We start from the raw sequence: 18,811 nt of genomic DNA on the forward strand, positions 1-18,811 counted from the left end.
AGGTCTCCAGGATACCTACCCACACAGACCGCTATCTGCCTTTTGACTCACACCACCCACTGGAACACAAGCTGGGGGTTCTTAGGACTCTGCAATATATCCGGCTGACATGGTAGCAACAAAAAGAGTCTAAAGACAAAAGAACACAGATGTAACGCCACCCTTGCCAGGGACGCTGGCATGTTTGCCCCGGTTTCCCTTTACTTCGCCCCGCAGCCAGGCACAGTGTATTTCTTCAGCCACATACACACACGCGCAAACGCTCCTTGTCTTCAATGACCGCACTTGGGGATGTTTGTTTTTGGAGTTTTCTTGTAGAGCTGGGGATAGGGATGGGGAATTGTAGTGGGATACTGCAAAATTAGAACTTTTCACACTGAGGACATCTAGCTGATCTCTTAGTTAAGCGGTATTGACGTCCTGACCGGTTTCAGGCCCTCAGGTCGACCCACCTGGGGCCGCATAGCAGCCTGCTCCAGGCGAGGCAGCCTGCCTCCAGCCCAACTGTTCGGCCCTCTCCCAGGAAAGACGCTGAGCCCATGTGCTGGCAGAACATACATGCCACTCCCAGCATGCGACTGGAATGCCCCCCCTTGCAAATGGCCAGGGCTGTATCCATATTCATGCTGTTCATTTGCCTAGCCCCCACCCATGTTCTGGAAAGCTCTCACAGCTTCCCGAAGGCGGGAAGAACTCTGACAAACTCAAACAATGTAAGAGAATCATCAGCAGACCTGAGTAATCCATCGCAGCACTCTGTTAAGCAGAATACCACACTGAATTTACCTGACAGCCTCTCTGGTAAGCAGAGGCCAACTATACAAATCCTAGCACATGACTAGGAGGGTGCTACCGGGACATCTCAGGAGGGCTTTGAAAGCTTGTGGCTACCCAGACTGGGTCTTGGTTAAAACCTCCGCAAGCTCAGGAAAACAAACTGGGGAGAAGCAGAACACTTGGAGAAATATAGTCATCCCGTATGGAACTGGAGTGTCGGAAAAACTCAGAAGGATCTTTAAGAAACATTGCATCCCTGTGTAGTTCAAGGCCAGCAATACACTGGGACACAAGCTTGTCCAGCCACACTATCTGTCTTCCACATTATTAACACCTCTCTCCAGGCCATTTGACAACAATTGACGCCTTTAGCCAGGTCAATCTAGGCACTATTAGCTATGCAGGCTTCCTGACAACCAACATGGGGATGATGTAACTTGAAAAAGGGCGCCTCCACAATTCTCACACCTCCCCTCCTGTTCCTGGACAATCAACATCTACACATTCCATGGTAATTGGACTAAGGCCTCTTCAGGTGTGAATAGAAATGCTGGGGTTTGTTCCTGAGAGTCAGCGGAAGCGAAGAAGTGGCTTGACTAAACTAGGAAAGATCTTCAACATTCCAGAACAAGAGCAATTGAATGCGACATATTACTAGTCCGTTTTCAAGGAATGTGGTGAGCGAAGGCTCAATTGGCAGCCGTGTGAGGCGAGCCAAAGGAGATGCTTTGTCTTCCTAGGTGGGTGTCAGACTTGGCAGCGGTCCCGGCTAAGGTAATGAGAAAACGTGAGCGTCCCTGGGTGGGCTCGAACCACCAACCTTTCGGTTAACAGCCGAACGCGCTAACCGATTGCGCCACAGAGACCACACATGGAGCGTGCTTGAACTGGCCCGATGGAGAAATGAAAGATCAACTCAAGGTGCCTAAAAAGCTTCCCAATTGCACATTTGTAGAGATGAGGGATTGCCTTCTTTCTAAAAGGGAGAGACGCGGGCTAAAAAGCCCTTCCTTCGAGCCGGAATTGAACCAGCGACCTAAGGATTGCTACTTCATCTACTACAGTCCTCCGCTCTACCAGCTGAGCTATCGAAGGGAACTCAGATGGGTGTGGTAACACATGAGCCCTTGAATGCAAAGCCAGTGCTGAACACTTTGCATTTGACCTTCTAGGTTGAGGTATTGCTTGATGCCGCCTCGGCCGATAAGGGCAGATGCCTAGGCAGACGTTATGTGGGAGGCTACGGCTTGACGTATTGCAAAGAGAGAAAAGGGTTTGTAAAGAGCCAGCGCATTTTGTTGTGATCCTCCAAAGTCCCGGCAAAAATGGTGATGTACCCTGTGCCTTGACAGCAAGTGAGCAGAATAGTACTTGGAAGCACATTGAGTTTAGCCAAAGGAATTGTGGCGAAAGCTAGGAAAGAGTGGTCAGAGCCTGCTAGCTGCAAGAGGCCTCAAAGCAGCAGAGTGTGGTAGCCCGGCTAGCTCAGTCGGTAGAGCATGAGACTCTTAATCTCAGGGTCGTGGGTTCGAGCCCCACGTTGGGCGTGCCTTTTTTTGGCCGAGTCAAAGGCCTTTGCAAAAGGTGTCAGTATCTCCAGTTCCTTCAAGCGCACTGCACAATCACACGTTTACCATATCTACTGGCTTGGCTTCCTTTCTCTCCACCAATGGGGAAATATTTCTAGCTCATCTTCCTAGAGGTGACTTGGTACGCCAGCAAATGGACCTTGCGCAGCAGGGGGTCTGTGGAGTCAATGTCATGGATGGCCTTAGTTCTACACAGCCAGCAGCATGCTTGCTGCACAGCCTTGCGTTGGTGGTATAGTGGTGAGCATAGCTGCCTTCCAAGCAGTTGACCCGGGTTCGATTCCCGGCCAACGCAGTCTTCTTCTTCTTTGCGCCCTTGACAAAAGAGCACAGGGCCAAAGCTCCTTCAACAAAGCTCCTAAGATGTCTTGCCTTAGTGACAACAGTGCAAATATTCCGCCGCATCCCAACAGGCTCCGGCCTCATGCTTTAACTCGCTCAAGGAGTACAGCATTATCCAGGGACAAGGTTCAGGCATTTCAAACACCGATTCACAAACAATCAACTCTGGCACACACAGCATTGCTAAGTAGCTGGCTACCATTCCAACACCCTCAAATGGCAAGATAACTGGCAGCATTTTGAAGAATGCTAAAGAATTTCTCAACGAGGAATGTAGACTGAAGTCGGAGACAGAAGAAACAAGCATGTCCCATGATGTCATAGGCCTTTTCACTTGGATACGCTTTGCGGAGGCTATTGACATTGTGGGAAACATCTGAAATAAGGGAAGACTCTTGACAGCCAAAAAGAACTAAAGCTTGACCAAGTGCATTCATTGCTGGCCCTTTGACTCAAGCAAGCCCATTTCAAGTACCCCAATGACTTTTACAGACAGAAACACGCCGCTGCCATGGGATCACTTGTATTTCCCATTGTAGCTAACCTGTGCATGAAGCAGCTGGACAAGAGAGACTTGAATTGTTCCATGGGGAAAAGACCAAGTCGTTTGTTAAGGCATGTGGATTATACTTGGCTGGAGAGTAGAGCATCAGAAACACAAGCTTTTAGTGAACGCATCAAGTCAGCGGACCAATACATCAAGTGTACACGGGAAGAGGCACTGAATAGCAAATGACCCCTTTTGGACGGCGTCTTACAAGGCAAGGAAGGGGCTGACTTGGGCAGGGAGGTCTCCAGGATACCTACCCACACAGACCGCTATCTGCCTTTTGACTCACACCACCCACTGGAACACAAGCTGGGGGTTCTTAGGACTCTGCAATATATCCGGCTGACATGGTAGCAACAAAAAGAGTCTAAAGACAAAAGAACACAGATGTAACGCCACCCTTGCCAGGGACGCTGGCATGTTTGCCCCGGTTTCCCTTTACTTCGCCCCGCAGCCAGGCACAGTGTATTTCTTCAGCCACATACACACACGCGCAAACGCTCCTTGTCTTCAATGACCGCACTTGGGGATGTTTGTTTTTGGAGTTTTCTTGTAGAGCTGGGGATAGGGATGGGGAATTGTAGTGGGATACTGCAAAATTAGAACTTTTCACACTGAGGACATCTAGCTGATCTCTTAGTTAAGCGGTATTGACGTCCTGACCGGTTTCAGGCCCTCAGGTCGACCCACCTGGGGCCGCATAGCAGCCTGCTCCAGGCGAGGCAGCCTGCCTCCAGCCCAACTGTTCGGCCCTCTCCCAGGAAAGACGCTGAGCCCATGTGCTGGCAGAACATACATGCCACTCCCAGCATGCGACTGGAATGCCCCCCCTTGCAAATGGCCAGGGCTGTATCCATATTCATGCTGTTCGTTTGCCTAGCCCCCACCCATGTTCTGGAAAGCTCTCACAGCTTCCCGAAGGCGGGAAGAACTCTGACAAACTCAAACAACGTCAGAGAATCATCAGCAGACCTGAGTAATCCATCGCAGCACTCTGTTAAGCAGAATACCACACTGAATTTACCTGACAGCCTCTCTGGTAAGCAGAGGCCAACTATACAAATCCTAGCACATGACTAGGAGGGTGCTACCGGGACATCTCAGGAGGGCTTTGAAAGCTTGTGGCTACCCAGACTGGGTCTTGGTTAAAACCTCCGCAAGCTCAGGAAAACAAACTGGGGAGAAGCAGAACACTTGGAGAAATATAGTCATCCCGTATGGAACTGGAGTGTCAGAAAAACTCAGAAGGATCTTTAAGAAACATTGCATCCCTGTGTAGTTCAAGGCCAGCAATACACTGGGACACAAGCTTGTCCAGCCACACTATCTGTCTTCCACATTATTAACACCTCTCTCCAGGCGATTTGACAACAATTGACGCCTTTAGCCAGGTCAATCTAGGCACTATTAGCTATGCAGGCTTCCTGACAACCAACATGGGGATGATGTAACTTGAAAAAGGGCGCCTCCACAATTCTCACACCTCCCCTCCTGTTCCTGGACAATCAACATCTACACATTCCATGGTAATTGGACTAAGGCCTCTTCAGGTGTGAATAGAAATGCTGGGGTTTGTTCCTGAGAGTCAGCGGAAGCGAAGAAGTGGCTTGACTAAACTAGGAAAGATCTTCAACATTCCAGAACAAGAGCAATTGAATGCGACATATTACTAGTCCGTTTTCAAGGAATGTGGTGAGCGAAGGCTCAATTGGCAGCCGTGTGAGGCGAGCCAAAGGAGATGCTTTGTCTTCCTAGGTGGGTGTCAGACTTGGCAGCGGTCCCGGCTAAGGTAATGAGAAAACGTGAGCGTCCCTGGGTGGGCTCGAACCACCAACCTTTCGGTTAACAGCCGAATGCGCTAACCGATTGCGCCACAGAGACCACACATGGAGCGTGCTTGAACTGGCCCGAAGGAGAAATGAAAGATCAACTCAAGGTGCCTAAAAAGATTCCCAATTGCACATTTGTAGAGATGAGGGATTGCCTTCTTTCTAAAAGGGAGAGACGCGGGCTAAAAAGCCCTTCCTTCGAGCCAGAATTGAACCAGCGACCTAAGGATTGCTACTTCATCTACTACAGTCCTCCGCTCTACCAGCTGAGCTATCGAAGGGAACTCAGAATGGTGTGGTAACACATGAGCCCTTGAATGCAAAGCCAGTGCTGAACACTTTGCATTTGACCTTCTAGGTTGAGGTATTGCTTGATGCCGCCTCGGCCGATAAGGGCAGATGCCTAGGCAGACGTTATGTGGGAGGCTACGGCTTGACGTATTGCAAAGAGAGAAAAGGGTTTGTTAAGAGCCAGCGCATTTTGTTGTGATCCTCCAAAGTCCCGGCAAAAATGGTGATGTACCCTGTGCCTTGACAGCAAGTGAGCAGAATAGTACTTGGAAGCACATTGAGTTTAGCCAAAGGAATTGTGGCGAAAGCTAGGAAAGAGTGGTCAGAGCCTGCTAGCTGCAAGAGGCCTCAAAGCAGCAGAGTGTGGTAGCCCGGCTAGCTCAGTCGGTAGAGCATGAGACTCTTAATCTCAGGGTCGTGGGTTCGAGCCCCACGTTGGGCGTGCTTTTTTTGGCCGAGTCAAAGGCCTTTGCAAAAGGTGTCAGTATCTCCAGTTCCTTCAAGCGCACTGCACAATCACACCTTTACCATATCTACTGGCTTGGCTTCCTTTCTCTCCACCAATGGGGAAATATTTCTAGCTCATCTTCCTAGAGGTGACTTGGTACGCCAGCAAATGGACCTTGCGCAGCAGGGGGTCTGTGGAGTCAATGTCATGGATGGCCTTAGTTCTACACAGCCAGCAGCATGCTTGTTGCACAGCCTTGCGTTGGTGGTATAGTGGTGAGCATAGCTGCCTTCCAAGCAGTTGACCCGGGTTCGATTCCCGGCCAACGCAGTCTTCTTCTTCTTTGCGCCCTTGACAAAAGAGCACAGGGCCAAAGCTCCTTCAACAAAGCTCCTAAGATGTCTTGCCTTAGTGACAACAGTGCAAATATTCCGCCGCATCCCAACAGGCTCCGGCCTCATGCTTTAACTCGCTCAAGGAGTACAGCATTATCCAGGGACAAGGTTCAGGCATTTCAAACACCGATTCACAAACAATCAACTCTGGCACACACAGCATTGCTAAGTAGCTGGCTACCATTCCAACACCCTCAAATGGCAAGATAACTGGCAGCATTTTGAAGAATGCTAAAGAATTTCTCAACGAGGAATGTAGACTGAAGTCGGAGACAGAAGAAACAAGCATGTCCCATGATGTCATAGGCCTTTTCACTTGGATACGCTTTGCGGAGGCTATTGACATTGTGGGAAACATCTGAAATAAGGGAAGACTCTTGACAGCCAAAAAGAACTAAAGCTTGACCAAGTGCATTCATTGCTGGCCCTTTGACTCAAGCAAGCCCATTTCAAGTACCCCAATGACTTTTACAGACAGAAACACGCCGCTGCCATGGGATCACTTGTATTTCCCATTGTAGCTAACCTGTGCATGAAGCAGCTGGACAAGAGAGACTTGAATTGTTCCATGGGGAAAAGACCAAGTCGTTTGTTAAGGCATGTGGATTATACTTGGCTGGAGAGTAGAGCATCAGAAACACAAGCTTTTAGTGAACGCATCAAGTCAGCGGACCAATACATCAAGTGTACACGGGAAGAGGCACTGAATAGCAAATGACCCCTTTTGGACGGCGTCTTACAAGGCAAGGAAGGGGCTGACTTGGGCAGGGAGGTCTCCAGGATACCTACCCACACAGACCGCTATCTGCCTTTTGACTCACACCACCCACTGGAACACAAGCTGGGGGTTCTTAGGACTCTGCAATATATCCGGCTGACATGGTAGCAACAAAAAGAGTCTAAAGACAAAAGAACACAGATGTAACGCCACCCTTGCCAGGGACGCTGGCATGTTTGCCCCGGTTTCCCTTTACTTCGCCCCGCAGCCAGGCACAGTGTATTTCTTCAGCCACATACACACACGCGCAAACGCTCCTTGTCTTCAATGACCGCACTTGGGGATGTTTGTTTTTGGAGTTTTCTTGTAGAGCTGGGGATAGGGATGGGGAATTGTAGTGGGATACTGCAAAATTAGAACTTTTCACACTGAGGACATCTAGCTGATCTCTTAGTTAAGCGGTATTGACGTCCTGACCGGTTTCAGGCCCTCAGGTCGACCCACCTGGGGCCGCATAGCAGCCTGCTCCAGGCGAGGCAGCCTGCCTCCAGCCCAACTGTTCGGCCCTCTCCCAGGAAAGACGCTGAGCCCATGTGCTGGCAGAACATACATGCCACTCCCAGCATGCGACTGGAATGCCCCCCCTTGCAAATGGCCAGGGCTGTATCCATATTCATGCTGTTCGTTTGCCTAGCCCCCACCCATGTTCTGGAAAGCTCTCACAGCTTCCCGAAGGCGGGAAGAACTCTGACAGACTCAAACAACGTCAGAGAATCATCAGCAGACCTGAGTAATCCATCGCAGCACTCTGTTAAGCAGAATACCACACTGAATTTACCTGACAGCCTCTCTGGTAAGCAGAGGCCAACTATACAAATCCTAGCACATGACTAGGAGGGTGCTACCGGGACATCTCAGGAGGGCTTTGAAAGCTTGTGGCTACCCAGACTGGGTCTTGGTTAAAACCTCCGCAAGCTCAGGAAAACAAACTGGGGAGAAGCAGAACACTTGGAGAAATATAGTCATCCCGTATGGAACTGGAGTGTCGGAAAAACTCAGAAGGATCTTTAAGAAACATTGCATCCCTGTGTAGTTCAAGGCCAGCAATACACTGGGACACAAGCTTGTCCAGCCACACTATCTGTCTTCCACATTATTAACACCTCTCTCCAGGCGATTTGACAACAATTGACGCCTTTAGCCAGGTCAATCTAGGCACTATTAGCTATGCAGGCTTCCTGACAACCAACATGGGGATGATGTAACTTGAAAAAGGGCGCCTCCACAATTCTCACACCTCCCCTCCTGTTCCTGGACAATCAACATCTACACATTCCATGGTAATTGGACTAAGGCCTCTTCAGGTGTGAATAGAAATGCTGGGGTTTGTTCCTGAGAGTCAGCGGAAGCGAAGAAGTGGCTTGACTAAACTAGGAAAGATCTTCAACATTCCAGAACAAGAGCAATTGAATGCGACATATTACTAGTCCGTTTTCAAGGAATGTGGTGAGCGAAGGCTCAATTGGCAGCCGTGTGAGGCGAGCCAAAGGAGATGCTTTGTCTTCCTAGGTGGGTGTCAGACTTGGCAGCGGTCCCGGCTAAGGTAATGAGAAAACGTGAGCGTCCCTGGGTGGGCTCGAACCACCAACCTTTCGGTTAACAGCCGAACGCGCTAACCGATTGCGCCACAGAGACCACACATGGAGCGTGCTTGAACTGGCCCGATGGAGAAATGAAAGATCAACTCAAGGTGCCTAAAAAGCTTCCCAATTGCACATTTGTAGAGATGAGGGATTGCCTTCTTTCTAAAAGGGAGAGACGCGGGCTAAAAAGCCCTTCCTTCGAGCCGGAATTGAACCAGCGACCTAAGGATTGCTACTTCATCTACTACAGTCCTCCGCTCTACCAGCTGAGCTATCGAAGGGAACTCAGATGGGTGTGGTAACACATGAGCCCTTGAATGCAAAGCCAGTGCTGAACACTTTGCATTTGACCTTCTAGGTTGAGGTATTGCTTGATGCCGCCTCGGCCGATAAGGGCAGATGCCTAGGCAGACGTTATGTGGGAGGCTACGGCTTGACGTATTGCAAAGAGAGAAAAGGGTTTGTAAAGAGCCAGCGCATTTTGTTGTGATCCTCCAAAGTCCCGGCAAAAATGGTGATGTACCCTGTGCCTTGACAGCAAGTGAGCAGAATAATACTTGGAAGCACATTGAGTTTAGCCAAAGGAATTGTGGCGAAAGCTAGGAAAGAGTGGTCAGAGCCTGCTAGCTGCAAGAGGCCTCAAAGCAGCAGAGTGTGGTAGCCCGGCTAGCTCAGTCGGTAGAGCATGAGACTCTTAATCTCAGGGTCGTGGGTTCGAGCCCCACGTTGGGCGTGCCTTTTTTTGGCCGAGTCAAAGGCCTTTGCAAAAGGTGTCAGTATCTCCAGTTCCTTCAAGCGCACTGCACAATCACACCTTTACCATATCTACTGGCTTGGCTTCCTTTCTCTCCACCAATGGGGAAATATTTCTAGCTCATCTTCCTAGAGGTGACTTGGTACGCCAGCAAATGGACCTTGCGCAGCAGGGGGTCTGTGGAGTCAATGTCATGGATGGCCTTAGTTCTACACAGCCAGCAGCATGCTTGCTGCACAGCCTTGTGTTGGTGGTATAGTGGTGAGCATAGCTGCCTTCCAAGCAGTTGACCCGGGTTCGATTCCCGGCCAACGCAGTCTTCTTCTTCTTTGCGCCCTTGACAAAAGAGCACAGGGCCAAAGCTCCTTCAACAAAGCTCCTAAGATGTCTTGCCTTAGTGACAACAGTGCAAATATTCCGCCGCATCCCAACAGGCTCCGGCCTCATGCTTTAACTCGCTCAAGGAGTACAGCATTATCCAGGGACAAGGTTCAGGCATTTCAAACACCGATTCACAAACAATCAACTCTGGCACACACAGCATTGCTAAGTGGCTGGCTACCATTCCAACACCCTCAAATGGCAAGATAACTGGCAGCATTTTGAAGAATGCTAAAGAATTTCTCAACGAGGAATGTAGACTGAAGTCGGAGACAGAAGAAACAAGCATGTCCCATGATGTCATAGGCCTTTTCACTTGGATACGCTTTGCGGAGGCTATTGACATTGTGGGAAACATCTGAAATGAGGGAAGACTCTTGACAGCCAAAAAGAACTAAAGCTTGACCAAGTGCATTCATTGCTGGCCCTTTGACTCAAGCAAGCCCATTTCAAGTACCCCAATGACTTTTACAGACAGAAACACGCCGCTGCCATGGGATCACTTGTATTTCCCATTGTAGCTAACCTGTGCATGGAGCAGCTGGACAAGAGAGACTTGAATTGTTCCATGGGGAAAAGACCAAGTCGTTTGTTAAGGCATGTGGATTATACTTGGCTGGAGAGTAGAGCATCAGAAACACAAGCTTTTAGTGAACGCATCAAGTCAGCGGACCAATACATCAAGTGTACACGGGAAGAGGCACTGAATAGCAAATGACCCCTTTTGGACGGCGTCTTACAAGGCAAGGAAGGGGCTGACTTGGGCAGGGAGGTCTCCAGGATACCTACCCACACAGACCGCTATCTGCCTTTTGACTCACACCACCCACTGGAACACAAGCTGGGGGTTCTTAGGACTCTGCAATATATCCGGCTGACATGGTAGCAACAAAAAGAGTCTAAAGACAAAAGAACACAGATGTAACGCCACCCTTGCCAGGGACGCTGGCATGTTTGCCCCGGTTTCCCTTTACTTCGCCCCGCAGCCAGGCACAGTGTATTTCTTCAGCCACATACACACACGCGCAAACGCTCCTTGTCTTCAATGACCGCACTTGGGGATGTTTGTTTTTGGAGTTTTCTTGTAGAGCTGGGGATAGGGATGGGGAATTGTAGTGGGATACTGCAAAATTAGAACTTTTCACACTGAGGACATCTAGCTGATCTCTTAGTTAAGCGGTATTGACGTCCTGACCGGTTTCAGGCCCTCAGGTCGACCCACCTGGGGCCGCATAGCAGCCTGCTCCAGGCGAGGCAGCCTGCCTCCAGCCCAACTGTTCGGCCCTCTCCCAGGAAAGACGCTGAGCCCATGTGCTGGCAGAACATACATGCCACTCCCAGCATGCGACTGGAATGCCCCCCCTTGCAAATGGCCAGGGCTGTATCCATATTCATGCTGTCCGTTTGCCTAGCCCCCACCCATGTTCTGGAAAGCTCTCACAGCTTCCCGAAGGCGGGAAGAACTCTGACAAACTCAAACAACATCAGAGAATCATCAGCAGACCTGAGTAATCCATCGCAGCACTCTGTTAAGCAGAATACCACACTGAATTTACCTGACAGCCTCTCTGGTAAGCAGAGGCCAACTATACAAATCCTAGCACATGACTAGGAGGGTGCTACCGGGACATCTCAGGAGGGCTTTGAAAGCTTGTGGCTACCCAGACTGGGTCTTGGTTAAAACCTCCGCAAGCTCAGGAAAACAAACTGGGGAGAAGCAGAACACTTGGAGAAATATAGTCATCCCGTATGGAACTGGAGTGTCGGAAAAACTCAGAAGGATCTTTAAGAAACATTGCATCCCTGTGTAGTTCAAGGCCAGCAATACACTGGGACACAAGCTTGTCCAGCCACACTATCTGTCTTCCACATTATTAACACCTCTCTCCAGGCCATTTGACAACAATTGACGCCTTTAGCCAGGTCAATCTAGGCACTATTAGCTATGCAGGCTTCCTGACAACCAACATGGGGATGATGTAACTTGAAAAAGGGCGCCTCCACAATTCTCACACCTCCCCTCCTGTTCCTGGACAATCAACATCTACACATTCCATGGTAATTGGACTAAGGCCTCTTCAGGTGTGAATAGAAATGCTGGGGTTTGTTCCTGAGAGTCAGCGGAAGCGAAGAAGTGGCTTGACTAAACTAGGAAAGATCTTCAACATTCCAGAACAAGAGCAATTGAATGCGACATATTACTAGTCCGTTTTCAAGGAATGTGGTGAGCGAAGGCTCAATTGGCAGCCGTGTGAGGCGAGCCAAAGGAGATGCTTTGTCTTCCTAGGTGGGTGTCAGACTTGGCAGCGGTCCCGGCTAAGGTAATGAGAAAACGTGAGCGTCCCTGGGTGGGCTCGAACCACCAACCTTTCGGTTAACAGCCGAACGCGCTAACCGATTGCGCCACAGAGACCACACATGGAGCGTGCTTGAACTGGCCCGATGGAGAAATGAAAGATCAACTCAAGGTGCCTAAAAAGCTTCCCAATTGCACATTTGTAGAGATGAGGGATTGCCTTCTTTCTAAAAGGGAGAGACGCGGGCTAAAAAGCCCTTCCTTCGAGCCGGAATTGAACCAGCGACCTAAGGATTGCTACTTCATCTACTACAGTCCTCCGCTCTACCAGCTGAGCTATCGAAGGGAACTCAGATGGGTGTGGTAACACATGAGCCCTTGAATGCAAAGCCAGTGCTGAACACTTTGCATTTGACCTTCTAGGTTGAGGTATTGCTTGATGCCGCCTCGGCCGATAAGGGCAGATGCCTAGGCAGACGTTATGTGGGAGGCTACGGCTTGACGTATTGCAAAGAGAGAAAAGGGTTTGTAAAGAGCCAGCGCATTTTGTTGTGATCCTCCAAAGTCCCGGCAAAAATGGTGATGTACCCTGTGCCTTGACAGCAAGTGAGCAGAATAGTACTTGGAAGCACATTGAGTTTAGCCAAAGGAATTGTGGCGAAAGCTAGGAAAGAGTGGTCAGAGCCTGCTAGCTGCAAGAGGCCTCAAAGCAGCAGAGTGTGGTAGCCCGGCTAGCTCAGTCGGTAGAGCATGAGACTCTTAATCTCAGGGTCGTGGGTTCGAGCCCCACGTTGGGCGTGCCTTTTTTTGGCCGAGTCAAAGGCCTTTGCAAAAGGTGTCAGTATCTCCAGTTCCTTCAAGCGCACTGCACAATCACACCTTTACCATATCTACTGGCTTGGCTTCCTTTCTCTCCACCAATGGGGAAATATTTCTAGCTCATCTTCCTAGAGGTGACTTGGTACGCCAGCAAATGGACCTTGCGCAGCAGGGGGTCTGTGGAGTCAATGTCATGGATGGCCTTAGTTCTACACAGCCAGCAGCATGCTTGCTGCACAGCCTTGCGTTGGTGGTATAGTGGTGAGCATAGCTGCCTTCCAAGCAGTTGACCCGGGTTCGATTCCCGGCCAACGCAGTCTTCTTCTTCTTTGCGCCCTTGACAAAAGAGCACAGGGCCAAAGCTCCTTCAACAAAGCTCCTAAGATGTCTTGCCTTAGTGACAACAGTGCAAATATTCCGCCGCATCCCAACAGGCTCCGGCCTCATGCTTTAACTCGCTCAAGGAGTACAGCATTATCCAGGGACAAGGTTCAGGCATTTCAAACACCGATTCACAAACAATCAACTCTGGCACACACAGCATTGCTAAGTAGCTGGCTACCATTCCAACACCCTCAAATGGCAAGATAACTGGCAGCATTTTGAAGAATGCTAAAGAATTTCTCAACGAGGAATGTAGACTGAAGTCGGAGACAGAAGAAACAAGCATGTCCCATGATGTCATAGGCCTTTTCACTTGGATACGCTTTGCGGAGGCTATTGACATTGTGGGAAACATCTGAAATAAGGGAAGACTCTTGACAGCCAAAAAGAACTAAAGCTTGACCAAGTGCATTCATTGCTGGCCCTTTGACTCAAGCAAGCCCATTTCAAGTACCCCAATGACTTTTACAGACAGAAACACGCCGCTGCCATGGGATCACTTGTATTTCCCATTGTAGCTAACCTGTGCATGAAGCAGCTGGACAAGAGAGACTTGAATTGTTCCATGGGGAAAAGACCAAGTCGTTTGTTAAGGCATGTGGATTATACTTGGCTGGAGAGTAGAGCATCAGAAACACAAGCTTTTAGTGAACGCATCAAGTCAGCGGACCAATACATCAAGTGTACACGGGAAGAGGCACTGAATAGCAAATGACCCCTTTTGGACGGCGTCTTACAAGGCAAGGAAGGGGCTGACTTGGGCAGGGAGGTCTCCAGGATACCTACCCACACAGACCGCTATCTGCCTTTTGACTCACACCACCCACTGGAACACAAGCTGGGGGTTCTTAGGACTCTGCAATATATCCGGCTGACATGGTAGCAACAAAAAGAGTCTAAAGACAAAAGAACACAGATGTAACGCCACCCTTGCCAGGGACGCTGGCATGTTTGCCCCGGTTTCCCTTTACTTCGCCCCGCAGCCAGGCACAGTGTATTTCTTCAGCCACATACACACACGCGCAAACGCTCCTTGTCTTCAATGACCGCACTTGGGGATGTTTGTTTTTGGAGTTTTCTTGTAGAGCTGGGGATAGGGATGGGGAATTGTAGTGGGATACTGCAAAATTAGAACTTTTCACACTGAGGACATCTAGCTGATCTCTTAGTTAAGCGGTATTGACGTCCTGACCGGTTTCAGGCCCTCAGGTCGACCCACCTGGGGCCGCATAGCAGCCTGCTCCAGGCGAGGCAGCCTGCCTCCAGCCCAACTGTTCGGCCCTCTCCCAGGAAAGACGCTGAGCCCATGTGCTGGCAGAACATACATGCCACTCCCAGCATGCGACTGGAATGCCCCCCCTTGCAAATGGCCAGGGCTGTATCCATATTCATGCTGTTCGTTTGCCTAGCCCCCACCCATGTTCTGGAAAGCTCTCACAGCTTCCCGAAGGCGGGAAGAACTCTGACAAACTCAAACAACGTCAGAGAATCATCAGCAGACCTGAGTAATCCATCGCAGCACTCTGTTAAGCAGAATACCACACTGAATTTACCTGACAGCCTCTCTGGTAAGCAGAGGCCAACTATACAAATCCTAGCACATGACTAGGAGGGTGCTACCGGGACATCTCAGGAGGGCTTTGAAAGCTTGTGGCTACCCAGACTGGGTCTTGGTTAAAACCTCCGCAAGCTCAGGAAAACAAACTGGGGAGAAGCAGAACACTTGGAGAAATATAGTCATCCCGTATGGAACTGGAGTGTCGGAAAAACTCAGAAGGATCTTTAAGAAACATTGCATCCCTGTGTAGTTCAAGGCCAGCAATACACTGGGACACAAGCTTGTCCAGCCACACTATCTGTCTTCCACATTATTAACACCTCTCTCCAGGCGATTTGACAACAATTGACGCCTTTAGCCAGGTCAATCTAGGCACTATTAGCTATGCAGGCTTCCTGACAACCAACATGGGGATGATGTAACTTGAAAAAGGGCGCCTCCACAATTCTCACACCTCCCCTCCTGTTCCTGGACAATCAACATCTACACATTCCATGGTAATTGGACTAAGGCCTCTTCAGGTGTGAATAGAAATGCTGGGGTTTGTTCCTGAGAGTCAGCGGAAGCGAAGAAGTGGCTTGACTAAACTAGGAAAGATCTTCAACATTCCAGAACAAGAGCAATTGAATGCGACATATTACTAGTCCGTTTTCAAGGAATGTGGTGAGCGAAGGCTCAATTGGCAGCCGTGTGAGGCGAGCCAAAGGAGATGCTTTGTCTTCCTAGGTGGGTGTCAGACTTGGCAGCGGTCCCGGCTAAGGTAATGAGAAAACGTGAGCGTCCCTGGGTGGGCTCGAACCACCAACCTTTCGGTTAACAGCCGAACGCGCTAACCGATTGCGCCACAGAGACCACACATGGAGCGTGCTTGAACTGGCCCGAAGGAGAAATGAAAGATCAACTCAAGGTGCCTAAAAAGATTCCCAATTGCACATTTGTAGAGATGAGGGATTGCCTTCTTTCTAAAAGGGAGAGACGCGGGCTAAAAAGCCCTTCCTTCGAGCCGGAATTGAACCAGCGACCTAAGGATTGCTACTTCATCTACTACAGTCCTCCGCTCTACCAGCTGAGCTATCGAAGGGAACTCAGAATGGTGTGGTAACACATGAGCCCTTGAATGCAAAGCCAGTGCTGAACACTTTGCATTTGACCTTCTAGGTTGAGGTATTGCTTGATGCCGCCTCGGCCGATAAGGGCAGATGCCTAGGCAGACGTTATGTGGGAGGCTACGGCTTGACGTATTGCAAAGAGAGAAAAGGGTTTGTTAAGAGCCAGCGCATTTTGTTGTGATCCTCCAAAGTCCCGGCAAAAATGGTGATGTACCCTGTGCCTTGACAGCAAGTGAGCAGAATAGTACTTGGAAGCACATTGAGTTTAGCCAAAGGAATTGTGGCGAAAGCTAGGAAAGAGTGGTCAGAGCCTGCTAGCTGCAAGAGGCCTCAAAGCAGCAGAGTGTGGTAGCCCGGCTAGCTCAGTCGGTAGAGCATGAGACTCTTAATCTCAGGGTCGTGGGTTCGAGCCCCACGTTGGGCGTGCCTTTTTTTGGCCGAGTCAAAGGCCTTTGCAAAAGGTGTCAGTATCTCCAGTTCCTTCAAGCGCACTGCACAATCACACCTTTACCATATCTACTGGCTTGGCTTCCTTTCTCTCCACCAATGGGGAAATATTTCTAGCTCATCTTCCTAGAGGTGACTTGGTACGCCAGCAAATGGACCTTGCGCAGCAGGGGGTCTGTGGAGTCAATGTCATGGATGGCCTTAGTTCTACACAGCCAGCAGCATGCTTGTTGCACAGCCTTGCGTTGGTGGTATAGTGGTGAGCATAGCTGCCTTCCAAGCAGTTGACCCGGGTTCGATTCCCGGCCAACGCAGTCTTCTTCTTCTTTGCGCCCTTGACAAAAGAGCACAGGGCCAAAGCTCCTTCAACAAAGCTCCTAAGATGTCTTGCCTTAGTGACAACAGTGCAAATATTCCGCCGCATCCCAACAGGCTCCGGCCTCATGCTTTAACTCGCTCAAGGAGTACAGCATTATCCAGGGACAAGGTTCAGGCATTTCAAACACCGATTCACAAACAATCAACTCTGGCACACACAGCATTGCTAAGTAGCTGGCTACCATTCCAACACCCTCAAATGGCAAGATAACTGGCAGCATTTTGAAGAATGCTAAAGAATTTCTCAACGAGGAATGTAGACTGAAGTCGGAGACAGAAGAAACAAGCATGTCCCATGATGTCATAGGCCTTTTCACTTGGATACGCTTTGCGGAGGCTATTGACATTGTGGGAAACATCTGAAATAAGGGAAGACTCTTGACAGCCAAAAAGAACTAAAGCTTGACCAAGTGCATTCATTGCTGGCCCTTTGACTCAAGCAAGCCCATTTCAAGTACCCCAATGACTTTTACAGACAGAAACACGCCGCTGCCATGGGATCACTTGTATTTCCCATTGTAGCTAACCTGTGCATGAAGCAGCTGGACAAGAGAGACTTGAATTGTTCCATGGGGAAAAGACCAAGTCGTTTGTTAAGGCATGTGGATTATACTTGGCTGGAGAGTAGAGCATCAGAAACACAAGCTTTTAGTGAACGCATCAAGTCAGCGGACCAATACATCAAGTGTACACGGGAAGAGGCACTGAATAGCAAATGACCCCTTTTGGACGGCGTCTTACAAGGCAAGGAAGGGGCTGACTTGGGCAGGGAGGTCTCCAGGATACCTACCCACACAGACCGCTATCTGCCTTTTGACTCACACCACCCACTGGAACACAAGCTGGTGGTTCTTAGGACTCTGCAATATATCCGGCTGACATGGTAGCAACAAAAAGAGTCTAAAGACAAAAGAACACAGATGTAACGCCACCCTTGCCAGGGACGCTGGCATGTTTGCCCCGGTTTCCCTTTACTTCGCCCCGCAGCCAGGCACAGTGTATTTCTTCAGCCACATACACACACGCGCAAACGCTCCTTGTCTTCAATGACCGCACTTGGGGATGTTTGTTTTTGGAGTTTTCTTGTAGAGCTGGGGATAGGGATGGGGAATTGTAGTGGGATACTGCAAAATTAGAACTTTTCACACTGAGGACATCTAGCTGATCTCTTAGTTAAGCGGTATTGACGTCCTGACCGGTTTCAGGCCCTCAGGTCGACCCACCTGGGGCCGCATAGCAGCCTGCTCCAGGCGAGGCAGCCTGCCTCCAGCCCAACTGTTCGGCCCTCTCCCAGGAAAGACGCTGAGCCCATGTGCTGGCAGAACATACATGCCACTCCCAGCATGCGACTGGAATGCCCCCCCTTGCAAATGGCCAGGGCTGTATCCATATTCATGCTGTTCGTTTGCCTAGCCCCCACCCATGTTCTGGAAAGCTCTCACAGCTTCCCGAAGGCGGGAAGAACTCTGACAGACTCAAACAACGTCAGAGAATCATCAGCAGACCTGAGTAATCCATCGCAGCACTCTGTTAAGCAGAATACCACACTGAATTTACCTGACAGCCTCTCTGGTAAGCAGAGGCCAACTATACAAATCCTAGCACATGACTAGGAGGGTGCTACCGGGACATCTCAGGAGGGCTTTGAAAGCTTGTGGCTACCCAGACTGGGTCTTGGTTAAAACCTCCGCAAGCTCAGGAAAACAAACTGGGGAGAAGCAGAACACTTGGAGAAATATAGTCATCCCGTATGGAACTGGAGTGTCGGAAAAACTCAGAAGGATCTTTAAGAAACATTGCATCCCTGTGTAGTTCAAGGCCAGCAATACACTGGGACACAAGCTTGTCCAGCCACACTATCTGTCTTCCACATTATTAACACCTCTCTCCAGGCGATTTGACAACAATTGACGCCTTTAGCCAGGTCAATCTAGGCACTATTAGCTATGCAGGCTTCCTGACAACCAACATGGGGATGATGTAACTTGAAAAAGGGCGCCTCCACAATTCTCACACCTCCCCTCCTGTTCCTGGACAATCAACATCTACACATTCCATGGTAATTGGACTAAGGCCTCTTCAGGTGTGAATAGAAATGCTGGG

At 49.7% G+C, this 18,811-nt stretch overlaps 18 non-coding genes across 18 annotated transcripts; 9 read left to right on the plus strand and 9 right to left on the minus strand.

Annotated features, from left to right (window-relative positions):
• Positions 1 to 1,569: 1,569 nt before the first annotated feature.
• Positions 1,570 to 1,643, minus strand: TRNAN-GUU (transfer RNA asparagine (anticodon GUU)). The gene has a single exon. It is a non-coding gene; the product is annotated as a tRNA-Asn (tRNA).
• Positions 1,644 to 1,785: 142 nt separating this feature from the next.
• On the minus strand, positions 1,786 to 1,872 carry TRNAY-GUA (transfer RNA tyrosine (anticodon GUA)). The gene is given in 2 exon segments: positions 1,786 to 1,821; positions 1,836 to 1,872. It is a non-coding gene; the product is annotated as a tRNA-Tyr (tRNA).
• A 379-nt stretch (positions 1,873 to 2,251) lies between these two features.
• TRNAK-CUU (transfer RNA lysine (anticodon CUU)) lies at positions 2,252 to 2,324 on the plus strand. Its single transcript has one exon. It is a non-coding gene; the product is annotated as a tRNA-Lys (tRNA).
• A 265-nt stretch (positions 2,325 to 2,589) lies between these two features.
• TRNAG-UCC (transfer RNA glycine (anticodon UCC)) lies at positions 2,590 to 2,661 on the plus strand. The gene has a single exon. It is a non-coding gene; the product is annotated as a tRNA-Gly (tRNA).
• A 2,404-nt stretch (positions 2,662 to 5,065) lies between these two features.
• Positions 5,066 to 5,139, minus strand: TRNAN-GUU (transfer RNA asparagine (anticodon GUU)). The gene has a single exon. It is a non-coding gene; the product is annotated as a tRNA-Asn (tRNA).
• Positions 5,140 to 5,747: 608 nt separating this feature from the next.
• TRNAK-CUU (transfer RNA lysine (anticodon CUU)) lies at positions 5,748 to 5,820 on the plus strand. Its single transcript has one exon. It is a non-coding gene; the product is annotated as a tRNA-Lys (tRNA).
• Positions 5,821 to 6,084: 264 nt separating this feature from the next.
• Positions 6,085 to 6,156, plus strand: TRNAG-UCC (transfer RNA glycine (anticodon UCC)). The gene has a single exon. It is a non-coding gene; the product is annotated as a tRNA-Gly (tRNA).
• A 2,404-nt stretch (positions 6,157 to 8,560) lies between these two features.
• On the minus strand, positions 8,561 to 8,634 carry TRNAN-GUU (transfer RNA asparagine (anticodon GUU)). The gene has a single exon. It is a non-coding gene; the product is annotated as a tRNA-Asn (tRNA).
• A 142-nt stretch (positions 8,635 to 8,776) lies between these two features.
• TRNAY-GUA (transfer RNA tyrosine (anticodon GUA)) lies at positions 8,777 to 8,863 on the minus strand. Its single transcript is given in 2 exon segments — positions 8,777 to 8,812; positions 8,827 to 8,863. It is a non-coding gene; the product is annotated as a tRNA-Tyr (tRNA).
• A 379-nt stretch (positions 8,864 to 9,242) lies between these two features.
• On the plus strand, positions 9,243 to 9,315 carry TRNAK-CUU (transfer RNA lysine (anticodon CUU)). The gene has a single exon. It is a non-coding gene; the product is annotated as a tRNA-Lys (tRNA).
• Positions 9,316 to 12,056: 2,741 nt separating this feature from the next.
• On the minus strand, positions 12,057 to 12,130 carry TRNAN-GUU (transfer RNA asparagine (anticodon GUU)). Its single transcript has one exon. It is a non-coding gene; the product is annotated as a tRNA-Asn (tRNA).
• Positions 12,131 to 12,272: 142 nt separating this feature from the next.
• TRNAY-GUA (transfer RNA tyrosine (anticodon GUA)) lies at positions 12,273 to 12,359 on the minus strand. The gene is given in 2 exon segments: positions 12,273 to 12,308; positions 12,323 to 12,359. It is a non-coding gene; the product is annotated as a tRNA-Tyr (tRNA).
• A 379-nt stretch (positions 12,360 to 12,738) lies between these two features.
• TRNAK-CUU (transfer RNA lysine (anticodon CUU)) lies at positions 12,739 to 12,811 on the plus strand. The gene has a single exon. It is a non-coding gene; the product is annotated as a tRNA-Lys (tRNA).
• Positions 12,812 to 13,076: 265 nt separating this feature from the next.
• On the plus strand, positions 13,077 to 13,148 carry TRNAG-UCC (transfer RNA glycine (anticodon UCC)). Its single transcript has one exon. It is a non-coding gene; the product is annotated as a tRNA-Gly (tRNA).
• A 2,404-nt stretch (positions 13,149 to 15,552) lies between these two features.
• Positions 15,553 to 15,626, minus strand: TRNAN-GUU (transfer RNA asparagine (anticodon GUU)). The gene has a single exon. It is a non-coding gene; the product is annotated as a tRNA-Asn (tRNA).
• A 142-nt stretch (positions 15,627 to 15,768) lies between these two features.
• TRNAY-GUA (transfer RNA tyrosine (anticodon GUA)) lies at positions 15,769 to 15,855 on the minus strand. Its single transcript is given in 2 exon segments — positions 15,769 to 15,804; positions 15,819 to 15,855. It is a non-coding gene; the product is annotated as a tRNA-Tyr (tRNA).
• Positions 15,856 to 16,234: 379 nt separating this feature from the next.
• TRNAK-CUU (transfer RNA lysine (anticodon CUU)) lies at positions 16,235 to 16,307 on the plus strand. The gene has a single exon. It is a non-coding gene; the product is annotated as a tRNA-Lys (tRNA).
• A 265-nt stretch (positions 16,308 to 16,572) lies between these two features.
• On the plus strand, positions 16,573 to 16,644 carry TRNAG-UCC (transfer RNA glycine (anticodon UCC)). The gene has a single exon. It is a non-coding gene; the product is annotated as a tRNA-Gly (tRNA).
• The last annotated feature ends 2,167 nt before the right edge of the window (positions 16,645 to 18,811 follow it).

Source organism: Staurois parvus, unplaced genomic scaffold, assembly GCF_062004578.1.
Source record: "Staurois parvus isolate SC_StPar_1 unplaced genomic scaffold, SC_StPar_1.0 ptg001130l, whole genome shotgun sequence".
Taxonomy (NCBI): domain Eukaryota; kingdom Metazoa; phylum Chordata; class Amphibia; order Anura; family Ranidae; genus Staurois; species Staurois parvus.